Here is a 20,337-nt window from a genome sequence, read left to right on the forward strand (position 1 = left end):
AAATTAAATTGTGGGGTTTTACGTGCCAAAACCACTTTCTGATTATGAGGCACGCCGTAGTGGAGGACTCCAGAAATTTCGACCACCTGGGGTTCTTTAACGTGCACCTAAATCTAAGTACACGGGTGTTTTCGCATTTCGCCCCCATCGACATGCGGACGCCGTGGCCGGGATTCGATCCCGCAACCTCGTGCTCAGCAGCCTAACACCATAGCCACTGAGCAACCATGGTGGGTGAAGAAGGAATAAAGTCGAGGAAACGACAAAGGCGGTTGGACGACAAAGGCATGACCACAATGAGGTGAAAATGCTGAAATTCCTCAAAACTGAAAAAAGAAAGGATCACCCCTTTATATATGCGGCTTCGATCGGAGTCGCTTTTTACCATTGTACAAGTGGCTTCAGAAATTCGGGAGGTATACTCATTCTCTTTGAAATCAGCAAACAACCCCAACTGTATCAGGGGAACTTTTAGTACATGACGGTTGCACGAAATTACTTTACAAATACATTCACGGCTGCCTTCGCAGTGCCAGGATCTGGTTAAACTCTCTAACAACCTGCGTCCTGAGACGGCGATACTGCTGCTGAATGACAGTTACGTGTCGTTTGAGTCACAAGGGTGACGCAAACGTTCTTGGAGTAGTCGTCTTGTCAAGTCATTTTGTCAAGTCGTCTTGCCAGTTCGTTTCAGGCTGCTCGGGGAAGTGAACACATACACAGTGCATGACAGTGGCTGTAATACACCGATATTGTCCGTACATTTTTTTTTCTATGTGCGCGCGCGATGATGTTTTCACCACCTGGGCGACTGCATTCGATGTTTCGTTCTTGCTTAACTTCAGCTTTGTACAATAAAGTTTCAAGCGGCGGCTAATGTTGTTGTCTTTGTCATAAAAATGCCAATAACTATAAAGAAGGATTACGCGGAATAGAATGTGTACCGTGCACACTGTAAGCACATACTTGCGCCTTAAACATCCGCGCGCTTGAGCGCGCTCGTTCCCGTTCTGTTCTTATTTACCGCGACAACAGCAAACGGGTTGTCACAACTGGTGCCACCACTCACGAACGCGCACATCATGCTTTACAGTATTGTCTACAGTGCTTCACGAAATGCGCGCAAAGATATCGCCACTCTGAGATGGTGCGACAAAAGACAAATCAAGCAAGAACTTCAATATGGAAATGTTGCACAACACATACTGGTGTTTAATTAAAACGTTCGAAGCACCAACAGTACATGACCGCAAAAGTAATAATTTGGTCTGTGTACGGCGGACTATCCTTTTTTATCTCTTCTCTACGCAGTCAGTGTGAAGCCTATGATGAATATCCCCGCTTCAGTAAAACAATCGGGTAATCTCTGCTAGTGGATGCGTGTTATAAACATTGTAGGCCTAAACAACAGCAGCAGCCATTATGACAGAGTATTATAACCTGAACAGGGGAACACGAGCTGAGTTTCGAGCGGACAACGGCCGTTGAAACAAAATGCGACCGGACGATAGAGATTGGGCCGACCAGGTTTAGTCAGCTCGTTCAACCCGGTGTACTCTTAGCTCGTCATACATTATGGGCCTATTGAACCGGCGACTGATATTCTCCTCTGCAATTCGCAGTCTTCCTAGCCGCTCATGATGATCTTAATTTAATAGTATCTAGTGCCACTGTAGCGCTTGGTCTTGGTAGCTCTATTGTGCTCCCTTTCTGTCGCTTACGACCTTCGCGGAGTAGCTCTTCCCTGATAGGAAAACGCAAAGCTATCTATACAATATTTATAGCGAAGACTCCAGCAAATCATCTTTTTAAAACTGTACTGTTCGTTTGCATGAATGTTTATTTTTTTTTTTTAGTTCTCTAGGAAATCGTAGAGCCGCAATGACAACATAAATGCGTCGAATATAAAGGCAATTCTCGCATTTTTGCCGCTTGCTAGTGAAAACTTTGTAAAACCTAGGGGACCTAGTCACCATTCCCCAGCAAGGAATATTAAAACAACGCGATCCCACTTTAATTTTGGGTGTGGTGAATACATTCCTACTAAAAATTGTAATTGTAATTGTATTGCTGAGCTACCTAAAAACTTAGGCTTTACTCCCCAGTATGTCATAAAACAACCTATAGCTTTGCCTTAGGTGTCTCGCGTTAAAATCCCCAATACGAGATGTAGAACTGAGCGTACCTAATATGTTGGAGATTGACAGATTAAGGTTAGTAGGGAACACTGCTGCTTTCTCTCGAATGCGCAGCCTGGTTATGCAGACTCGTTTGTGCGACGAGCACAACAGCAACCCATACAATATTTTAGCCATGGCAGTCATTGAAGGTACGCTGACCTTAGAAACAGTTGACACCAGATATGGCATCAAGGCGATGCCATAATGTTTGAAAAAGCAGCGCTAAAAACGTACCCTGGGCAACAGAATAAAGGAAGGGGCACCACACGGCGCTGTTACTTACAACTACGTTTATTGGAAAAACACTATGGCTTTTTAAAGCCATACGTCAAGCGGGCAAGCATGCTAGATGTGAATGAAAGCACTTGTCATTCGCAAAACATTGCCTCGTGCTCGCGGGTGAGATTAACACCGTTGTTCACCCCGGTTCAGCAAGCCCATTTCCTTCAAAGATAAGGTTACGGAAGGCTGACCAACACACTGACTACCTTTACTCGTTATGTGAAATGCTTCCACCACTTCCCCTGTAATGCTGTCATTGCGCACAAATAGGATTTCTGTGTCACCAAAGAACGGTTTACACTCGCATTCGAAGCAGTGCTTTGCCAGGTTTGTAGATTTCTTGTGTAAAGAATTCTGGTGCTCTGACAGCCTTACAATAATGAATCGGCCTGTCTGCCCTATATACGAAAGGCCGCTTGACAAAGCGATTTGGTAACCAACGACAATCCTACAGGGCACGAGCTTTTTCCCATGGTTTACTTACTGAGCTCTTTCCTATTCCTTCTCTCCTTCTTTGGACAGCTGAAAGGCGATACGTTGAGGTCACTGCAAGAGAGTTGGAATTTAAATTCTGCGGTCTTACGCACCGTAAACACGATACCATGCGACAATGCCACACAGTTGATGCGTACCATAAGCTGCTACGAGGAGAGCGCGCTGGAAAGTGGGCCGGTCCCAGAAACAAGTGCAGTCTAACACGGCACTCCAAAACGAGAAGTGTCACAACAAAAGACGTTGACGTGATGCCCTGAGTGTTTTCAATGAGCTCGCTGGCTTTGAAACGACAGAGCTATGCGCGCGATCCTGGGTCAATTTATTTTAGAAAGAATCTTTACCTGATGATTATAAAGAATAAAAAAAATAAAGACCGTGGCCTATTTGTTAGAGCACCACGCCACTGAGATTTTCTCTTGTGCCCGCCGCTTTCTAAGACAAAGAAAACTATTAGAATACTCATTTACCAAACTTGGGCTATCGCTAACCTCGCCAACCATTCTTTCTTTTGGGGCGACTTCACTGGGATCCAGCCGCAGGGACGCTATTCTTGCAGTTTACAATTGTATTAGACAGACAAAAAGTATCTTGCTGAATTTCTATAATTATCAATAATTTCTATTATTTCATTTCTCTACGTTAACTTATTCTAACAAAATTAATTACAATATTTTCATTACACTTCTAAATTACAGTTCTATCGTCTCACGCTCCACTAATCTAATCTAGTTTCGCTTTACTTCTAAGCATACGGAAAACCGCCTGCTTCTTGGCCAATCCCCCCCTATAGTGAGTATGCGCCACTGTTGAGGCTACAAGACAAGTCAAGACAAGCCCAACGCAAACGTTAGATTCTGCGATTGCTCGCGCGTAATATTATTAAAGCGAGGTGACACAGGAACCTACCTACAACGTTACTCGCTAAACGTGCTGCAAAGTGCCACGAATGTGGCTACAGATTGCTTCGTGCTAAATTTCAGACGTAGTCATACATCCAGCAGTGCCATAATTATTGGTTTCACCATTGCTAGCATAATTATGGGCGTCATTTCTTTTTCAACGTGACTCTCTCATCATCTGTTTTAACGCCTTCAGGATATATTCCGCAGCGTGCCAAAAAATATGGTACTTGTTTCACATCCTCGTGGACTCGCTAAGGGCGTTACCGTTTGCACGTCGTTTTTTTTTTTTAGTTCATCCATGCGTCGCACATTAATCATGGTCTTCGTGCATCGAATCTTGAAACTAAATATTGCTGCCTTTAAATTCACGTGAACTTTGTGAAGCAGAGAAATCTTGGGGATCTTCAGAAGTGAAGAATGTGTAGAATATTGTTAATAATTACCACGGCAGAAGCAGCTGTAATCAGGCACTAAAAGTCAGAGGTGCTTCACCTGCCTAAATTACGAAGCAATCCGACATTTTTAAACGTAGAAGGCAGTTTGTTGCTTTGACAACCCAACAGTTTGTTGGAAGAAATGAATTTGCGAAGCCATCAAGCGCTTTGAAGGCAGAAGGGCGAAGTTTAGACATATACACCTACTAGCCATCATTTCCTAGTTTAGTTATGCGCCATGCTTGCAGCTGCCATTCTCCCTCGTAATTTTTTTACCTTTAGTACTTCGTCATTTGGTTAGAACACCTAGTTATTGCCACTACCAGACTCTTTCTCTGAAAGGCTGCGAGAAACAAAGAGCGGGGGACGAGATTAACAGAAAATATTGGCCTAGGCTTAAGCAATCCGGTTCTGCGAAGCTTCAAAACTTGAAAGCATTTAATTGATTTAATTTAAATTATTTATCAATGGCGTAAATTTCCGGCCACTTTCGTCGCCACCGTTTTAGAAACATATGAATGAGCGTGAATAAATGACATTAAGAAATGAGCATACAATAGCACACGCATACACAAGCACACAATGACGAGCACTTTGCTTCAGTGTGCTTGATGGGTGCGCACCGTAGTGACACGACCCTTTCTACGATGTGAACACAAGCCTTCGTGACACGAAAAACAATCAATCGATGAAAAACAACGGAATACACAAACAAAATAATCAATCTCAAATGTAGGGAGACTTGCACAATCAACACAGCATTCGCGCTGGCTTCGAGCGACTTCGTTCCCTCTGCTGGACATTTCGACTCAGTGTTTCCGCTCCGTGGCCTTGAAATTCAATGCGCTGAATTGGAATTGAGTTTCAGCTCGAATTTAACCTTTCGCCTGGCAGCTTCAGTCAATGACGCCATTCTACACGTGACCTGATTCAGTTTCTCCCCTAACCGCCGTGGCGCAGGTTCTCGGAGCGCGATGCTCCAATCTTCGCGCAAAGTTCGCGACTTTCCCGGCTAGCCAGGTCAGTAATGTTGATTATTCTTTTGGATATAGAAATGGAAACCGCTTCTTTACTGCCGTAATGTGCACTTACGATTGAAGATTGTGTGGCACCGTTAGAATCAACAGAAACGTGGTAGATCTTGAAATTATCTTTCGCATTTTTACGTGTTACACATATGCGTGTCAAATACGTCCGATGTTTCTTACGACGCCTCGTCGCGCTCGGACCGTAGGAACAGGTTGGAAACCAGGCTGAAGTGCGTTCGTAGCCGGTTTAATGTCATGTTCGTAAGATGGTCTACGATAGATTGGATTGTTTACACGCACTAATGCATCGCGTGTCCGAACCATCCGATCCACCACTAATGATGACTGCTCCGACTGTTGACACAATCTTGCAAATTTGTTTGCAATTTTTTTTATGTAGTAGGTGGCGACTGTGGTATGGTGGGCAGGATGGACTTTACGGGTGCGTTAATTAGGAAACACTTGTCCGATCAAGTCAACGTGCCTGTGGATGCGCACAGAAAAGATTTCGACTGCTAAGGACACTGTCATAAACTCCGTAGCGCCGCTTCCGTTGTGGTACTGGCAATAGTAGAAGTAAAAAGTCCAGTTGCTTCTGTGTACATTTGTTCTTTGCATTCTTGTTGTTCGCAGGTAGCGTTGATCTGAATGCTGTATTACAGATCCACCAAAAGTGACAGCTGTCTAAAAAACCTAAAACAACTAAACGTGGTGCCACAGGAAATGAGCAACCTGGCCCTTGCGCCATTAAACACCACATATCATCATCATCATCATCACAGGAAATGAAATGGTGGTGTATTGTAGCTACAGAGAGATTTAGGTACGTGGTACCATCCGCTCAGGGCAAGAATAAAAAAAAAACACTCACGGCACGACCATGTCGTCATGTTTGACAATGCGAAGCCAGTGCGTGATACCGTCCGTCGCTAATGAAGACGTCAGATTATAGACGCGCGGTTGCTTTAGGACGATATTGGCGAATAAAGCTGCTTAAGATTATCTGGCGCCAGAAGTGTGCTTTGTAGCTTACGCTAGTAATCGCCTATCTTTATCGCTCACATTTTTGGGGAGGGCCCTTTCAAATCGGTTGGAAACGAGACCAGAAACGAAGGATTGCTTTGGACAGCCAGTACCAGAAGGCCAGGATGACGCATTGTCTGCCGCAGAATTGCGTTTTGGCGCTTCTGCTTGATAAACTTTTTTTCTTGTCGGTGACAACTTTTAATCTCATTTCTTACAACCACGCACAGGAAGAAAAAATACCCACGATAAAAATAAACAGGCCGCTGGTCGCAAACACGTGTTGCACTCGAAAGAACACGTATTGTTTTATTTTCCTTTACGGCGTCTTCAAAGTAATCAGTAATGTATTGCCGAGAGGCTATGCTAGATATGCAAACGTTGCTTGCACAGGTAGTTCAAGAACTCTGGTAGTCATAATTTTCACGGTCAAGTGGAGTCAGCAAATAGATAATTAACACGCAAACTAATTGCATTTTCTTTATTTCGCGATTATCGTATGCGTTTATGCGAATGCTGGTATAACACGCGACGTTTTCGCTCATCAACCTGCTCGGCTATTCGTCTGAGCCTGTTTTGAAGTATCTTCACCATTGGGCGTTTCTTTTAGTCAGGTCGTTTCGTGGGTGCCACGTGATACTGGTATGAAGGGACAAGCATAGAACGAACATTGTGAGCTCGAACGCTGTCCATACGCCGGGTCCTCGATTTCAGCACACCACCTTCGCGTGCCTTACAAATCATCTTAAAGAGGCACTCAAGAGCAAATTAAGCTAATAAGGCGTACACCTCAGAATCTGAGCTAGGCTGCGTCACTGCGCCTAACGTCTCTAATTAAAACTAAAAGGTAGCGACGTACTTTTATCTTGCCGCCGCCGCTGCTGCGCGGAGCATGCGAGGAGGCCGTAGAGAAGGTCTGCGCTTATTTGAATGAGCGCCGTCATGTGCTATTTTTCGCGCCTTTTGTCTATTTTTTTATGCTTTTGCGCGTCTAGGCTCACTGACCACCATAACACCTGGCCATCGAGTTTCCTCGGCAAGGCTTTAGCAAGGAATTTCCGATGTTTTGGCTAAGTTTCGTGGCTAACCACGTCAATGAAGAACTCAAGTTTTCTTTTCTTTTATGTTAGGGATTGATTTTTTCAATACTGCATGTGCAAACGTGCACGAACGGAGCTTCTTTCTTTGTTGACGAGGTACGAAGCTCAGGCATGGGTAAGATTATACACTGGTGCTGTTCTCGGTGCTCGTCCTGATTTGTTTTCCTGGTCGCGCTATCGTCAACAGGTGTATGAAGCTATGGGGCGCATAGGCTGTGTTCTGTCATATATCGTGCTAGACACGTAGCACGTGTTATTGTTGTATTACTGAGAGTGCGTAGCTTTGTCAGTCCATGCTTTTGTGAGGCGCTGCAAATATATTTTGCGATGACAAGCTGCTCACTACCAGTGCAAATGAGTTTGACTATTGTGAGTAGGCTGTCTCCGCTTCGCCGTATTAGCTTGGAACGGCACAAAGGGGGAAAGCGCTCATTGATGGAAACCATGTCTATGTGTAACTTCCCTCCTTGCATACGCTTTGCTCCCAAATGAAATACAGGTTCCACTGTGATGTTTGGGCTTGAGAGCCAAGGGCATCAGCTTGTCATAATAAAAGCGTGCGACCAGTTTCACTGCATAAAGGGATGTCAGCGTCATGACGAAACGACGAGAACGGCTGAGATGCTCCGCGTTGATCGCCCAAGTTTCTACATGACACTCGCTTTATTCAGGCGAATATGTCTCTTGCGTTGCGTTCGGTCTTTATGGTACTAGGATGATTAAATTATGAAGCTGCAAAAGCTGGACACACGGCAGTCGGTCGGGTACACGGAAGTACGCACGTACGCGCTGCGAGCAGCGCAAACGCGTCCGAGTTCTTGAATCGGCAGCTACATTGCGCTGAATACATGCAAGCGCATCGCCTTTGGCTTGTACCGGCTAAGCCTTCATTGCCGCCTTTTCACACTGGGCAAGTGTGTTTAGAAAGCCAAATAAAGAATCTAATCAAGACAATAGAAATACCTCGCGAAGCGGGTTGATCTGTGGAAGCCGGGACAGTGTTTTTGCCTACGAGTTCAATGCATGGCCGTGGACAACATAACCGTCAAACAAAGCTCCTGCATGTTTGTAAACATCGTGTACATTACGTACACATTATTGGCGATACAAAGAATTCTGATTTTTGTGCTACTACTCGACACTAAAAGGAATTTGACCACCAAACTAGCCTCAACAGCCTTCTTCTAACTGGAAGCAGGCAGCCAACCCGAAACCACAACACAAGCGCGCAATTCCGCGCCAAAAAAGCACAAAAAGAAATAAATCTGCTTCTCCGAGTTTCATAGCGTTCCATCGTCGGTCCTAGCACACCAAACAATAATCCAACCTTAAACACGGTAAAAATTATTGCGCCAACATCTATCAATAATTTTTAATGTCTAACCTCGCGTAAGCTATGGGCGGCTTCCGAGAGAACGACCAAACTGCGAGGGCGACCAACGAGAGAAAGTGCGAGCTGCGAAAAGGCCAGGAGAACGACTTTAGGTGCGCACCCTGAGAAGCGCCCCCCAGCTTTAAAAAGTGTATTTTTGCTGTCACGTCGCAGCGCGAGTGTGTGTTCTCTCAGCGGCCCCTTCTCTCGGTGTTCGCGGCACTCGGGCTCTCTCTCTGTCTCTCTTGTAACTTAGCAGGTGAGTGGCATTTTTTTTTAAATATTTGCAAATTATCATCCTTTTGGCAATGTATTCGGGAGATTATTAGTGAAGTGGCTCGCAATGACTTCCAAGGAATAAATCTAGTGCTTTACGACAAACGGTTCGCTATTGCCATTTGTGTAAACTACTACAGTTGTCGTTTTGTCCCGTGGTCACCTCACAGGATCATGTCATCCCATGTTATTCGCCCTTTAAATTGCTGCTGAAAACATGACACTTCATTTACGTAATTTTCTCACTGTCCATTTAACGACGACACCGTTTCCTCATGAGCTGGTCCATCAGCTGCAGCGCACTTGCCGAAAGTAGCCAACATTGAGTGAACTCGCGCGTACATACGCAGCTTACTAAACTTTATCGCTGTGTCCGTAATGGCGACTCGATTTATCACAAGGCATGTATGAAGTCAAAGCACGCGGACAGAAAAATGCGTGATTCATTTGAGTAAGAGCACCGCGCAGTACACGTTTCATCTATTAAACTCTCTGAAATAAGCAGATTCACGAGCTGGTGCCGTGTTCGCGAAGCGGTTCGGGCATTCAGCGACACATAAATACTGTGTACCAAGCTTATGGGATGACGAGGCCGCGCTTGTCGAAATGTGAACCCAAACACCGGTAGCACGGGCTCCAATGGTTGCTACGACGGGAAGCGACCGGCGACGTTGGAATCTCTCGGCTAGGGGAGCGATTGGCGCTGTTGTCGCGGGCGGAAACTTGGGGTTGTCTCGTCTACTAGTGAGTTACGCTTCTATAATACCGATAGGAGCACTCTTAGCGTGGGAGCACGCTTGCCGTTCAAAAACAATTTAGACAGTCCACGTATTGTCTATAGACCATATATAGACTGCCCACAGACATTGTATACACTGCTTTATCTTTCTATAATTGTGTTTTTTTTTCGTACACACAAAACCAGTATACTGGTCGTAGAGAAAAATTGGTAGGATGTTTGTTTTCGTTTTGTCGCAATATCTTGACTACCTAAAAGAAAAGTCGATAAAATGTGTATTTTCACGTGTATTCTTGACTCTAGCATGTTCATAGGTATTTTCTGTAGACATTTTATATATTATAATTCATAAGAAGTGTAAGATAATAAGTTCATAAACCGTCTGCTAGCCTGCGATGATTAGTTTGTAAAACGCTTATAGACGTCCTAAACAACTATCTTCAAACTTTATGTGGACGCAAGTAAATTAACAACGTTGACAAACTGCTCAGCGCAGGCAGCAGTATTTTGCATATATTGTGACCCTTAGCTATACACTAATGCTTAGGTAAAGTGCCTGGGTGCACGTGATGAGAATGACAGAATACATGTAGAACGCCCTGGTGACAATCTTCTATGGTTCTTCCTCTGTCCAAGCTTCGCACGGACGAGAAACTTCTCTCGAGCATTGCCTCCTGCACGACATTGCCGGCACAACGGCATCTTCCCGACCAGTTTAAGAACGGCCACTAGCAAGCAGAACTGGACTTCCCACACAGTGTTCTGGTGGCTGAGAAGGTGAGTCGGCACTTGCTACTCGGATTCAACTTTGAAAAAAAAAATGCTGTATACTTGTGTGGCCTTTCAGAATCGCAATACAGTTACTATCCAAGCTATTTCTCTCAAGCCACTGCGCTAAATATTGCAGTTGCCCGTAATAAAATAACAAATTTTAGAGCGCTACCCTTATTTAACTTGTCCATTCGCAACCTTGCCAGCACACAACGTATTCGGGTACTCGGTAAATAAATTTAACAAATGCAGCAATTCGCCGACACGCATTTTACTTTGCGAGAACACTGGCCATATTTTGCCCTATTTTTACCAAATGGGATTTTGTTAGCGTTTGCACTTCCTCCAGGCAACTGGTTATAAGTCGTGCATTGTTCCTAAAGCACAGTTATGACGCCCCGGACAGCTTAAGGTAGGATTTCGTCCATACAACTTCAATTTCGTTTAAGCAGTACTTATAACCAGCATATAATTTTATGAAATATAAGCAAGATCCTGTTTTTATTTGATCGAGGAAACCGGGTAAATCTACTACGAACCTCGTATAACGCAATTTCGAGAAACGAAATGCTCACCGGCGATTACGATACTCCCTAATGATAAATTCGTGCGCCGCTCTGTACGTGTTTTTATTTCGCGTTATATTGGCTGGCACGGACAATCTGTCTCGTGTGGCGCGTTGCAAACGGTAGCGAAGTGTGGGGAGATTGCCTCGCCAGTCTGCAGATTGCGAGAGACAGCGTGTGGGTGAAGCGCCCGCGCGATTGACAGCAGCCGCCGCTGAAAGAAGTCTCAGATGACGCGGGCTACTCTGGCGCCACCTTGTAGTCATCGTCGCCACACTACGTATTTCATCTCGCGCTTGCGCAATGCCCTCTTCCTCCGCATTCCTCCTCATGGTTCCGCCGCATCCTCTGTGCTCCGCATTCGCTCGTTCCTTCTTTGCTGTGCTCGTTCGCTCCGTTACCACGACGCTGACGCTCGCTAGCTCAGCCATTTCCTTTGGCTGTCACAACCGTTGCCGAAATATTGGGGCTCAGTTACTCAGATATCTATACAAAACTAGACCTAGTGATCTCATTGCTGCTTGGTGCCTCCGCCCAGTTCTGTGCGACATGTCTTTTAAAGCGCTTGACAAGAAAAACGTGTCACGTGAGGCTATTATGGAACACTTCTTATCACTCGAAGACAAGTACAACGTAACATCCTTTTTTACGGGCGCCTCAAGTACGGCTTAGGCTGTCTCATGAGCTGCACATTGTCACTGCTCAAATATTACAAAAACTTTCAATAGAAGCTGCAGCATATTCACTGCCGAAGCATATGGTTTGCGACTGACAGTGGATAATATACGGCAACATAGCATACAAAAAGCTGTTATCTACATAGATGCTCTAACTGTGGTAACTGAATTAGCCGGGAGAACCCTGTTTTTAATCAGCTGCTGAAATTCATTTACGATGTCCACAATGAAGAACTTTTCCTCGGGATATGCTGGGTACCGGGGAATTGCGACATAACAGGAAACGAGGCTGCAGATCAGAATGCTAGAGAAGCTTGTCAACGTGATGACATTGAAGTTACTAGGGTCCCCAGTCTAGATATTAAACCTTCCGTCCGTAACAGGTTACGCCAGCACTGACAGCTTCCGTGGGATAAAGAAACTGAAAACAAGTTACATGCAATAAAACCCAAATTCAGGAAAATTTTTCTAGCAAATGTCGCAAGACTAACAGAAACCACAATGTGCAGGCCACGTATAGGACACACGTACGCAACACACATTTACCTATTACCAGGCACACAACCACCTATATGTGGAAAATGTGGTAAACAACTCAGTCCGGCACTCTTAATTGAATTTCCAAGACTTCACCATGCAAGATTACAGCCCTTTCAAGACATACACGCATAATATACCATCCCACCTTGCATTATTTTTATCCTATGACCCTATGTTTAGTGACAGCAGAGTTTTAAATACCGTGCCAATGTCAATTTTTTAAATAATGTGTGCTACAACGCAAACCACCCTGCTCCATCACAAAAGTGAGGAGCCCGAGGAGTTGAATGCGTAAGGGTACGCACCTTTTCGCAAGGTAAAGGTATTTTGCTGATCGCTTTGGGCCAAAATTTATCGCTTATAATTACTGAAAACTACAAATAATCTATGTAACAAATACATAGCACATCATCATCATCATCATCATCATCGTCGTCGTCGTAGTCGTCGTCGTCGTCGTCGTCGTCGTCGTCGTCGTCATCATCATCATCATCATCATCATCATCCTATTTTATGTCCACTGCAGGACGAAGGCCGTTCCCTGCGATCTCCATCTCCAATTACCCCTGTCCTGCGCCAACCGATTCCAACTAGCACCCGCAAATTTCCTAATTTCATCCGACCACCTAGCCATAGCCGTCTTCTACTGAGCTTTCCTTCTCTTGATACCCATTCTGTCACCCTAATGGTCCAATGGTTATCTAATCTTTGCATTACATGACCCGAACAGCGCCATTTTTTTCTTTTCATGCCTATTATAATACCGTCTATACCTGTTTGCTCTCTAATCCAAACCGCTCTCGTTCTGTCTCTTAAGGGTATACCTAGCATTGTTCGTTCCATCACTCTTTGCGTGGTCCTTAACTTGTTCTCAAGCTTCTTTGTCAGTCTCCAAGTCTCTTCCCCGTATGTCAGCACCGGTAGAATGCACTGATCGTATACTTTCATTTTCAGTGATAATGGTAAGCTCCCAGTCAGGAACTCACAATGTCAGCTGTATGCGATCCAACCCATTTTCATACTTCTGTGAATTTCCTTCTCATGGGCAGGGTTCCCTGTGATTAATTGACCTAGATAAACATGCTCATTCACAGACTCCAGAGGCTGATTTGCGATCTTGAACTCTTGTTCCCTTGCCCGGTTATTTATCACTATCTTTGTCTTCTGCGCATTAATATTCAACCCCACTCTTACACTCTCTCTGTTAAGGTCCTCAATTATTTGTTGTAACTCGTCCGCAGTGTTGCTGAATAGAACAATGTCATAGGAAAACCAAAAGTTGCTGAGGTATTCGCAGTCGATCCTTACTCCTAAACCTTCCCGGTTTAATAGCTTGAATATTTCTTCCAAGCACGCAGTGAATAGCATTGGAGAGATTGCGTCTCCTTTGCTGACCACTTTCTTTATAGGTATCTTCCTACTTTTCTTGTATAGTATTAAGGTGGCTGTGCAATCTCTGTAGATGTTTTCCAGGCTATTTACCTAAATGGTCTGTACTCCTTGATTGCACAATGCCTTTATGATTGCTTGTATCTCTACTGAATCAAATGCTCTTTCGTAATCTATGAAAGCCATATACAGAGGCTTAGTGTATTCTTCGGATTTCTCGATAACCTGTTTAATGACATAGATGTGATCTATTGTAGAGTATCCCTTCCTGAAGCCAGCGTGTTCCCTTGGTTGACTAAAGGCCACTGTTGCCCTTATTCTGGTGGCGATTATTTCGGTAGATATTTTATATAATACTGGGAGTAAGCTAATGGGCCGACAATATTTCAGTTCTTTAACCTCTCCCTTTTTGTGCATTAGTATAATGTTTGCATTCTTCCAGTTTTCTGGGACCCTTGCAGTCGATAGACACTTCATATAGAAAGCCGCCAGTTTTCCTAGCAGTATGTCTCCTCCATCTTTGAATAAATTGACTCTTATTCCATCCTCTCCTCTCGCTTGTCCCCATACATCGCACATAGCATATAACACGTACGAATCATCGCTCATAGTCACCGAAATCTCTAACCCACGAACAGATGAAATATCTGATATAACATTGTCAGCATTGCTTAGCTAGGCCTTTTGCATCTATTTAGCTACGAAATATCTGCCCCTTTACATAGCACACATCAACATGCTTAACACTCATGTCTGATTCTTGTATTTATACTATAAATTGTTGAATATATCTATAGATCTATAGATCTGTAGGTTGCAGCGGTGGCGTAGAGGTGCACACCCATGCAAGAGGTCCGTGGTTCGAATCCCGGTACCGGCAATTTTCCACCGGATTAAAAAAAATCCGCGTGTTCATAAAATTGCACAAACAGGCCTGGAGTGTGGCCTGATCCCGGTGACCAGAACCGGTAACGCACTCCCTCACCAGAGCAGGATTGGCCACCCTGGTGCAGTACTTGGCCACAACCTCCTATATGAACACAACAATCAAACCCCGGCCCCTCAGTCCCCAGCAGCTGCGAAGCAACTGACCACTGCGGCGGTCAGACCTGCGACGCTGCAGAGGGTGCTAAGAATCACTGGCTCCGGACAGGCCGCCATTGGAATATGAACCTGGCAACGTTTAACGCTAGAACGTTATCTAGTGAGGCGAGTCTAGCAGTGCTATTGGAGGAATTAGAGGGCACTAAATGGGATATAATAGGGCTCAGTGAAGTTAGGAGGCCAAAAGAAGCATATACAGTGCTAAAAAGCGGGCACGTCCGGTGCTACCGGGGCTTAGCAGAGAGACGAGAACTAGGAGTCGGATTCCTGATTAATAAGAACATAGCTGGTAACATACAGGAATTCTATAGCATTAACGAGAGGGTGGCAGGTCTTGTTGTTAAACTTAATAAGAGGTACAAAATGAAGATTGTACAGGTCTACGCCACTACATCCAGTCATGATGACCAGGAAGTCGAAAGCTTCTATGAAGACGTAGAATCGGCGTTGGGTAAAGTCAAAACAAAATACAGTATACTGATGGGCGACTTCAATGCCAAGGTAGGCAAGAAGCAGGCTGGAGACAAAGCAGTGGGGGAATATGGCATAGGCACTAGGAATAGCAGGGGGGAGTTATTAGTAGAGTTTGCGGAACAGAATAATATGAGGATAATGAATACTTTCTTCCGCAAGCGGGATAGCCGAAAGTGGACGTGGAGGAGCCCGAACGGCGAGACTAGAAATGAAATAGACTTCATACTCTGCGCTAACCCTGGCATCATACAAGATGTGGACGTGCTCGGCAAGGTGCGCTGCAGTGACCACAGGATGGTAAGAACTCGAATCAGCCTAGACCGGAGGAGGGAACGGAAGAAACTGGTACATAAGAAGCCGATCAATGAGTTAGCGGTAAGAGGGAAAATAGAGGAATTCCAGATCAAGCTACAGAACAGGTATTCGGCGTTAACTCAGGAAGAGGACCTTAGTGTTGAAGCAATGAACGACAATCTTGTGGGCATCATTAAGAAGTGTGCAATGGAAGTCGGTGGTAACTCGGTTAGGCAGGATACCAGTAAACTAGCGCAGGAGACGAAAGATCTGATCAAGAAACGCCAATGTACGAAAGCCTCTAACCCTACAGCTAAAATAGAACTGGCAGAACTTTCGAAGTTAATCAACAAGCGTAAGACAGCTGACATAGGGAAGTATAATATGGATAGAATTGAACATGCTCTCAGGAATGGCGGAAGCCTAAAAACAGTGAAGAAGAAACTAGGAATATGCAAGAATCAGATGTATGCGTTAAGAGACAAAACCGGCAATATCATAGTTCAAGTGGCTGAGGAGTTCTATAGAAATTTATACAGTACCAGTGGCACCCACGACGATAATGGAAGAGAAAATAGTCTAGAGGAATTCGAAGTCCCAAAGGTAACGCCGGAAGAAGTAAAGAAAGCATTGGGAGATATGCAAAGGGGGAAGGCAGCTGGGGAGGATCAGGTAACAAAAGATTTGTTGAAGGATGGTGGGCAGATTGTTCTAGAGAAACTGGCCACCCTGTATACGCAATGCCTCATGACGTCGAGCGTACCGGAATCTTGGAAGAACGCTAACATAATTCTAATCCATAAGAAAGGGGACGCCAACGACTTGAAAAATTATAGACCGATCAGCTTACTGTCCGTTGCCTACAAAATATTTACTAAGGTAATCGAAAATAGAATCAGGAACACCTTAGACTTGTGTCAAGCAAAGGACCAGGCAGGATTCCGTAAAGGCTACTCAACAATAGATCATATTCACACTATCAATCAGGTGATAGAGAAATGTGCGGAATATAACCAACCCTTATATATAGCTTTCATTGATTACGAGAAAGCGTTTGATTCTGTCGAAACATCAGCAGTCATGGAGGCATTACGGAATCAGGGTGTAGACGAGCCGTATGTACAAATACTGAAAGATATCTATAGCGGCTCCACAGCCACCGTAGTCCTCCATAAAGAAAGCAACAAATCCCAATAGAGAAAGGCGTCAGGCAGGGAGATACGATCTCTCCAATGCTATTCACAGCGTGTTCACAGGAGGTATTCAGAGACCTGGATTGGGAAGAATTGGGGATAAAAATTAATGGAGAATGCCTTAGTAACTTGCGATTCGCTGATGATATTGCCTTGCTTAGTAACTTAGGGGACCAATTGCAATGCATGCTCACTGACCTGGAGAGGCAAAGCAGAAGAGTGGGTCTAAAAATTAATCTGCCGAAAACTAAAGTAATGTTTAACAGTCTCGGAAGAGAACAGCAATTTACAATAGGCAGCGAGGCACTGGAAGTGGTAAGGGAATACATCTACTTAGGGCAGGTATTGACGGCGGATCCGGATCATGAAACGGAAATAATCAGAAGAATAAGCATGGGCTGGGTTGCGTTTGGCAGGCATTTTCAGATCATGAACAGCAGGTTGCCATTATCCCTCAAGAGAAAAGTGTATAATAGCTGTGTCTTACCAGTACTCACCTACGGGGCAGAAACCTGGAGGCTTACGAAAAGGGTTCTACTCAAATTGAGGACGACGCAACGAGCTATGGAAAGAAAAATGATAGGTGTAACGTTAAGGGATAAGAAAAGAGCAGATTGGGTGAGGGAACAAACGCGAGTTAATGACATCTTTGCTGAAATCAAGAAAAAGAAATGGGCATGGGCAGGACATGTAATGAGGAGGGATGATAACCGATGGTCATTAAGGGTTACGGACTGGATCCCAAGGGAAGGGAAGCGTAGCAGGGGGTGGCAGAAAGTTCGGTGGGCGGATAAGATTAAGAAGTTTGCAGGGACAGCATGGCCGCAATTAGTACAGGACCGGGGTTGTTGGAGAAGTATGGGAGAGGCCTTTGCCCTGCAGTGGGCGTAACCAGGCTGGTGATGATGATGATGATCTATAGATCTGGCGCTCTTTGGCCAAAGATGTCCTTGCGCCAATAAAATCCACCAATCATCGTGCTCGCCACAGGAACGGGCGCCTAAGAGCTGCGCTCTAGTATGGTTTCTTTGTTTACAGCGCTTCTAATCGAGCAATCGACGTTAAAATTTCGTCAAAAATTGCACTGAACGGTACCGTGCTTCCAAACAAACATATACTTGGTGCCAGAGTTATCTGCGTTTATTGGGTAGCTTAGGTGATAACAGCGGTATGGACCTTTCGAAGACTTGCTTTAATTGATTTTTTTCCAAGGGCAGAACTTCCTCGAAACGCATTTACCTTGGCATGCATATTTGTCTAAGCCTTCCACCCATTTCTGCCAAATGTTCCGGGAAAAATTTTTTTTGTTCTGCCTGGAAAACGGGCTTAATTCTAAAACTCCTCTAAAACAATAGTAACGTACGGGAGTTTATGCATACGTGTTTTATTGCGAAAGACTCAATAAACACATTATCTTACAGCTTTGCTGACACAATACACATGGCCTGGCCGTTACTATAACCAAGCATAAAGAAGCTGCATCATTGAGTTACCCCAGGACACCAGGCCTACCTTATCTCACACATAAATAATCTGAAAAGAGGGTTCCCACAATAATTTGTAAGGTTCATAACTTATTCAGTAACGTTAAAATTTCTAGACACATAGCACATAATGTGCCTCCCATTTGTGTAAAGTATAGAGGTTGTGTAATAAAACGTTCTGTCCGGAAAATGGGAAACGTAGTTAAAAACGGGACTGTGAGAAATGTTAAGGCTTTTTTGAGAATTAGTTTAAAAAAAGTTCAATTTAATCGACATGCAGGTTCGCCCTAGTAATCCACCCATTTTTGGGAAATTTGATGGTGATGGAATTCGTAGTGATGCCATGGCTGCGTGCAGAACTTTGTGCCGCCCTAAACGTCAATCATATGCTCTAGAGCGCTTGATGGCATAATTTATTGCGAAGAAAGCGATCACACGGAACACTTTCATGCCCGCACGTGACCCATCACGTCATTGTTCTATTCGCCAAATGTAAACTTTGTGTTGCGTAGAGTTTACTCGGGGCACCTGCATACATAGTCTAATATCTCCGAATAGCGCTTTCGCGCACATGTTGAAGAATTCTTTCTTTACAAAAGTTGTATTTATTTCGCAATAATTTCTCTTCCCACACTAGGTTACCTCAGTTTTCCATCCCTCAATTTCTTTGGCATTTTTAGTTACGTCAGGGTGGTGGCCCATTGTTTGCACCACTCGTAAAATACGCTCGTAACACACCGGAGTCCTTGCCTACGTAATTTATTGCAATAGCCACATAAACCCATGGAGTCGATTCAATTTTACCTGCACATCACTCATTACTTGGCCCTTAGTTTCATCTAACAGCAGCAAGGTGCCTCGTTCAATTCTCCGACGACACCAGGTGAACGTCCTATAATATGTAGAAACAACGAAAGAACTAGGCTCTAAGAAATATTTGTAATGCTCATAATCAGGCTCGTTACGTCAGAATTTTGGTACGCATAACACTTAAGAGGAAGCTTTAGCTCGCGGGATCCTATGTAACTACATGGGAAAGGAGAAATGGTTTTACTAGGCAACCATTGCATTAAATCTAATGATGCGTTCTAAAGATAATGCTTTATTAATTTATGAACTGTTGGGAGTGGACTTTTATACAGGACAGGGACTTTGTCTTACTAATTTTCTGGAGAATAGCAAATTTTGTGAAAGCGAAACTATTAAGTTAGCAACTGTAGCTCAGCAGTGAAAAACAGGTATGACAAATATTTTAATGTCATGTGAAAGTACGTCTAAAGCGGACAAAATTGATTAAGTAAAAATGGCTGTTGAATGCATCACCTAAACCTGAGAAAGACTTTGGCAAAACTTTTGTAACGCAGGGTACCAAATTCACCTAAATGATAAATTATTACATCAAATTTATTCACTTTGTATGTGTCATCGGATGCAGTTTGCAGAACTACGATCTGTGTTCCTGGTGCAAAATTAAGGATTTGTAAACCTCGTGCTTCTGTTGTTTTTCTTTCCAACTTACTCATTTTCTTGATCTTTTACAAGAATTTAAGGTCTGAATTAAAATACAGATTTACGGGGTCACTATAATTTGACCTGTATCTTAAGTGCTACCAGTTTCATTCAAATCGACTAAATCGTTGTCTTGAAAAAGCATTTCCGTATTTCACAAGTGTTTGAATAGGTTTGTCTCGAGCTGGAAGTTTCCACGTAAAAGGCCTCCACTTTTACCAAACGCAAAGCTTGAGTAACGCATAGTTGGCTCTGAATATTGAGAAGCGTTGCTTATTACGGTAGCGTGACACTTGGGAATGCTTGCTTAAAATTGTATTTAATCCATACGCATTTAACCTCGCACACAAGTTTTCCATAGACGTCCGCCCATGTTTACTTCGTTTGGTCTTGACAGCATATGTATTTAAGTCTTTGCAGGGGGTTAACTTTTACGCCGCACGTAAAACACGCCCATAAAGCTTCAAAGCATATGAATGCGTAATTTTTTACAAATGCCGCCATT

Source organism: Dermacentor andersoni, chromosome 10 (assembly GCF_023375885.2).
Source record: "Dermacentor andersoni chromosome 10, qqDerAnde1_hic_scaffold, whole genome shotgun sequence".
In the NCBI taxonomy this organism is placed as follows: domain Eukaryota; kingdom Metazoa; phylum Arthropoda; class Arachnida; order Ixodida; family Ixodidae; genus Dermacentor; species Dermacentor andersoni.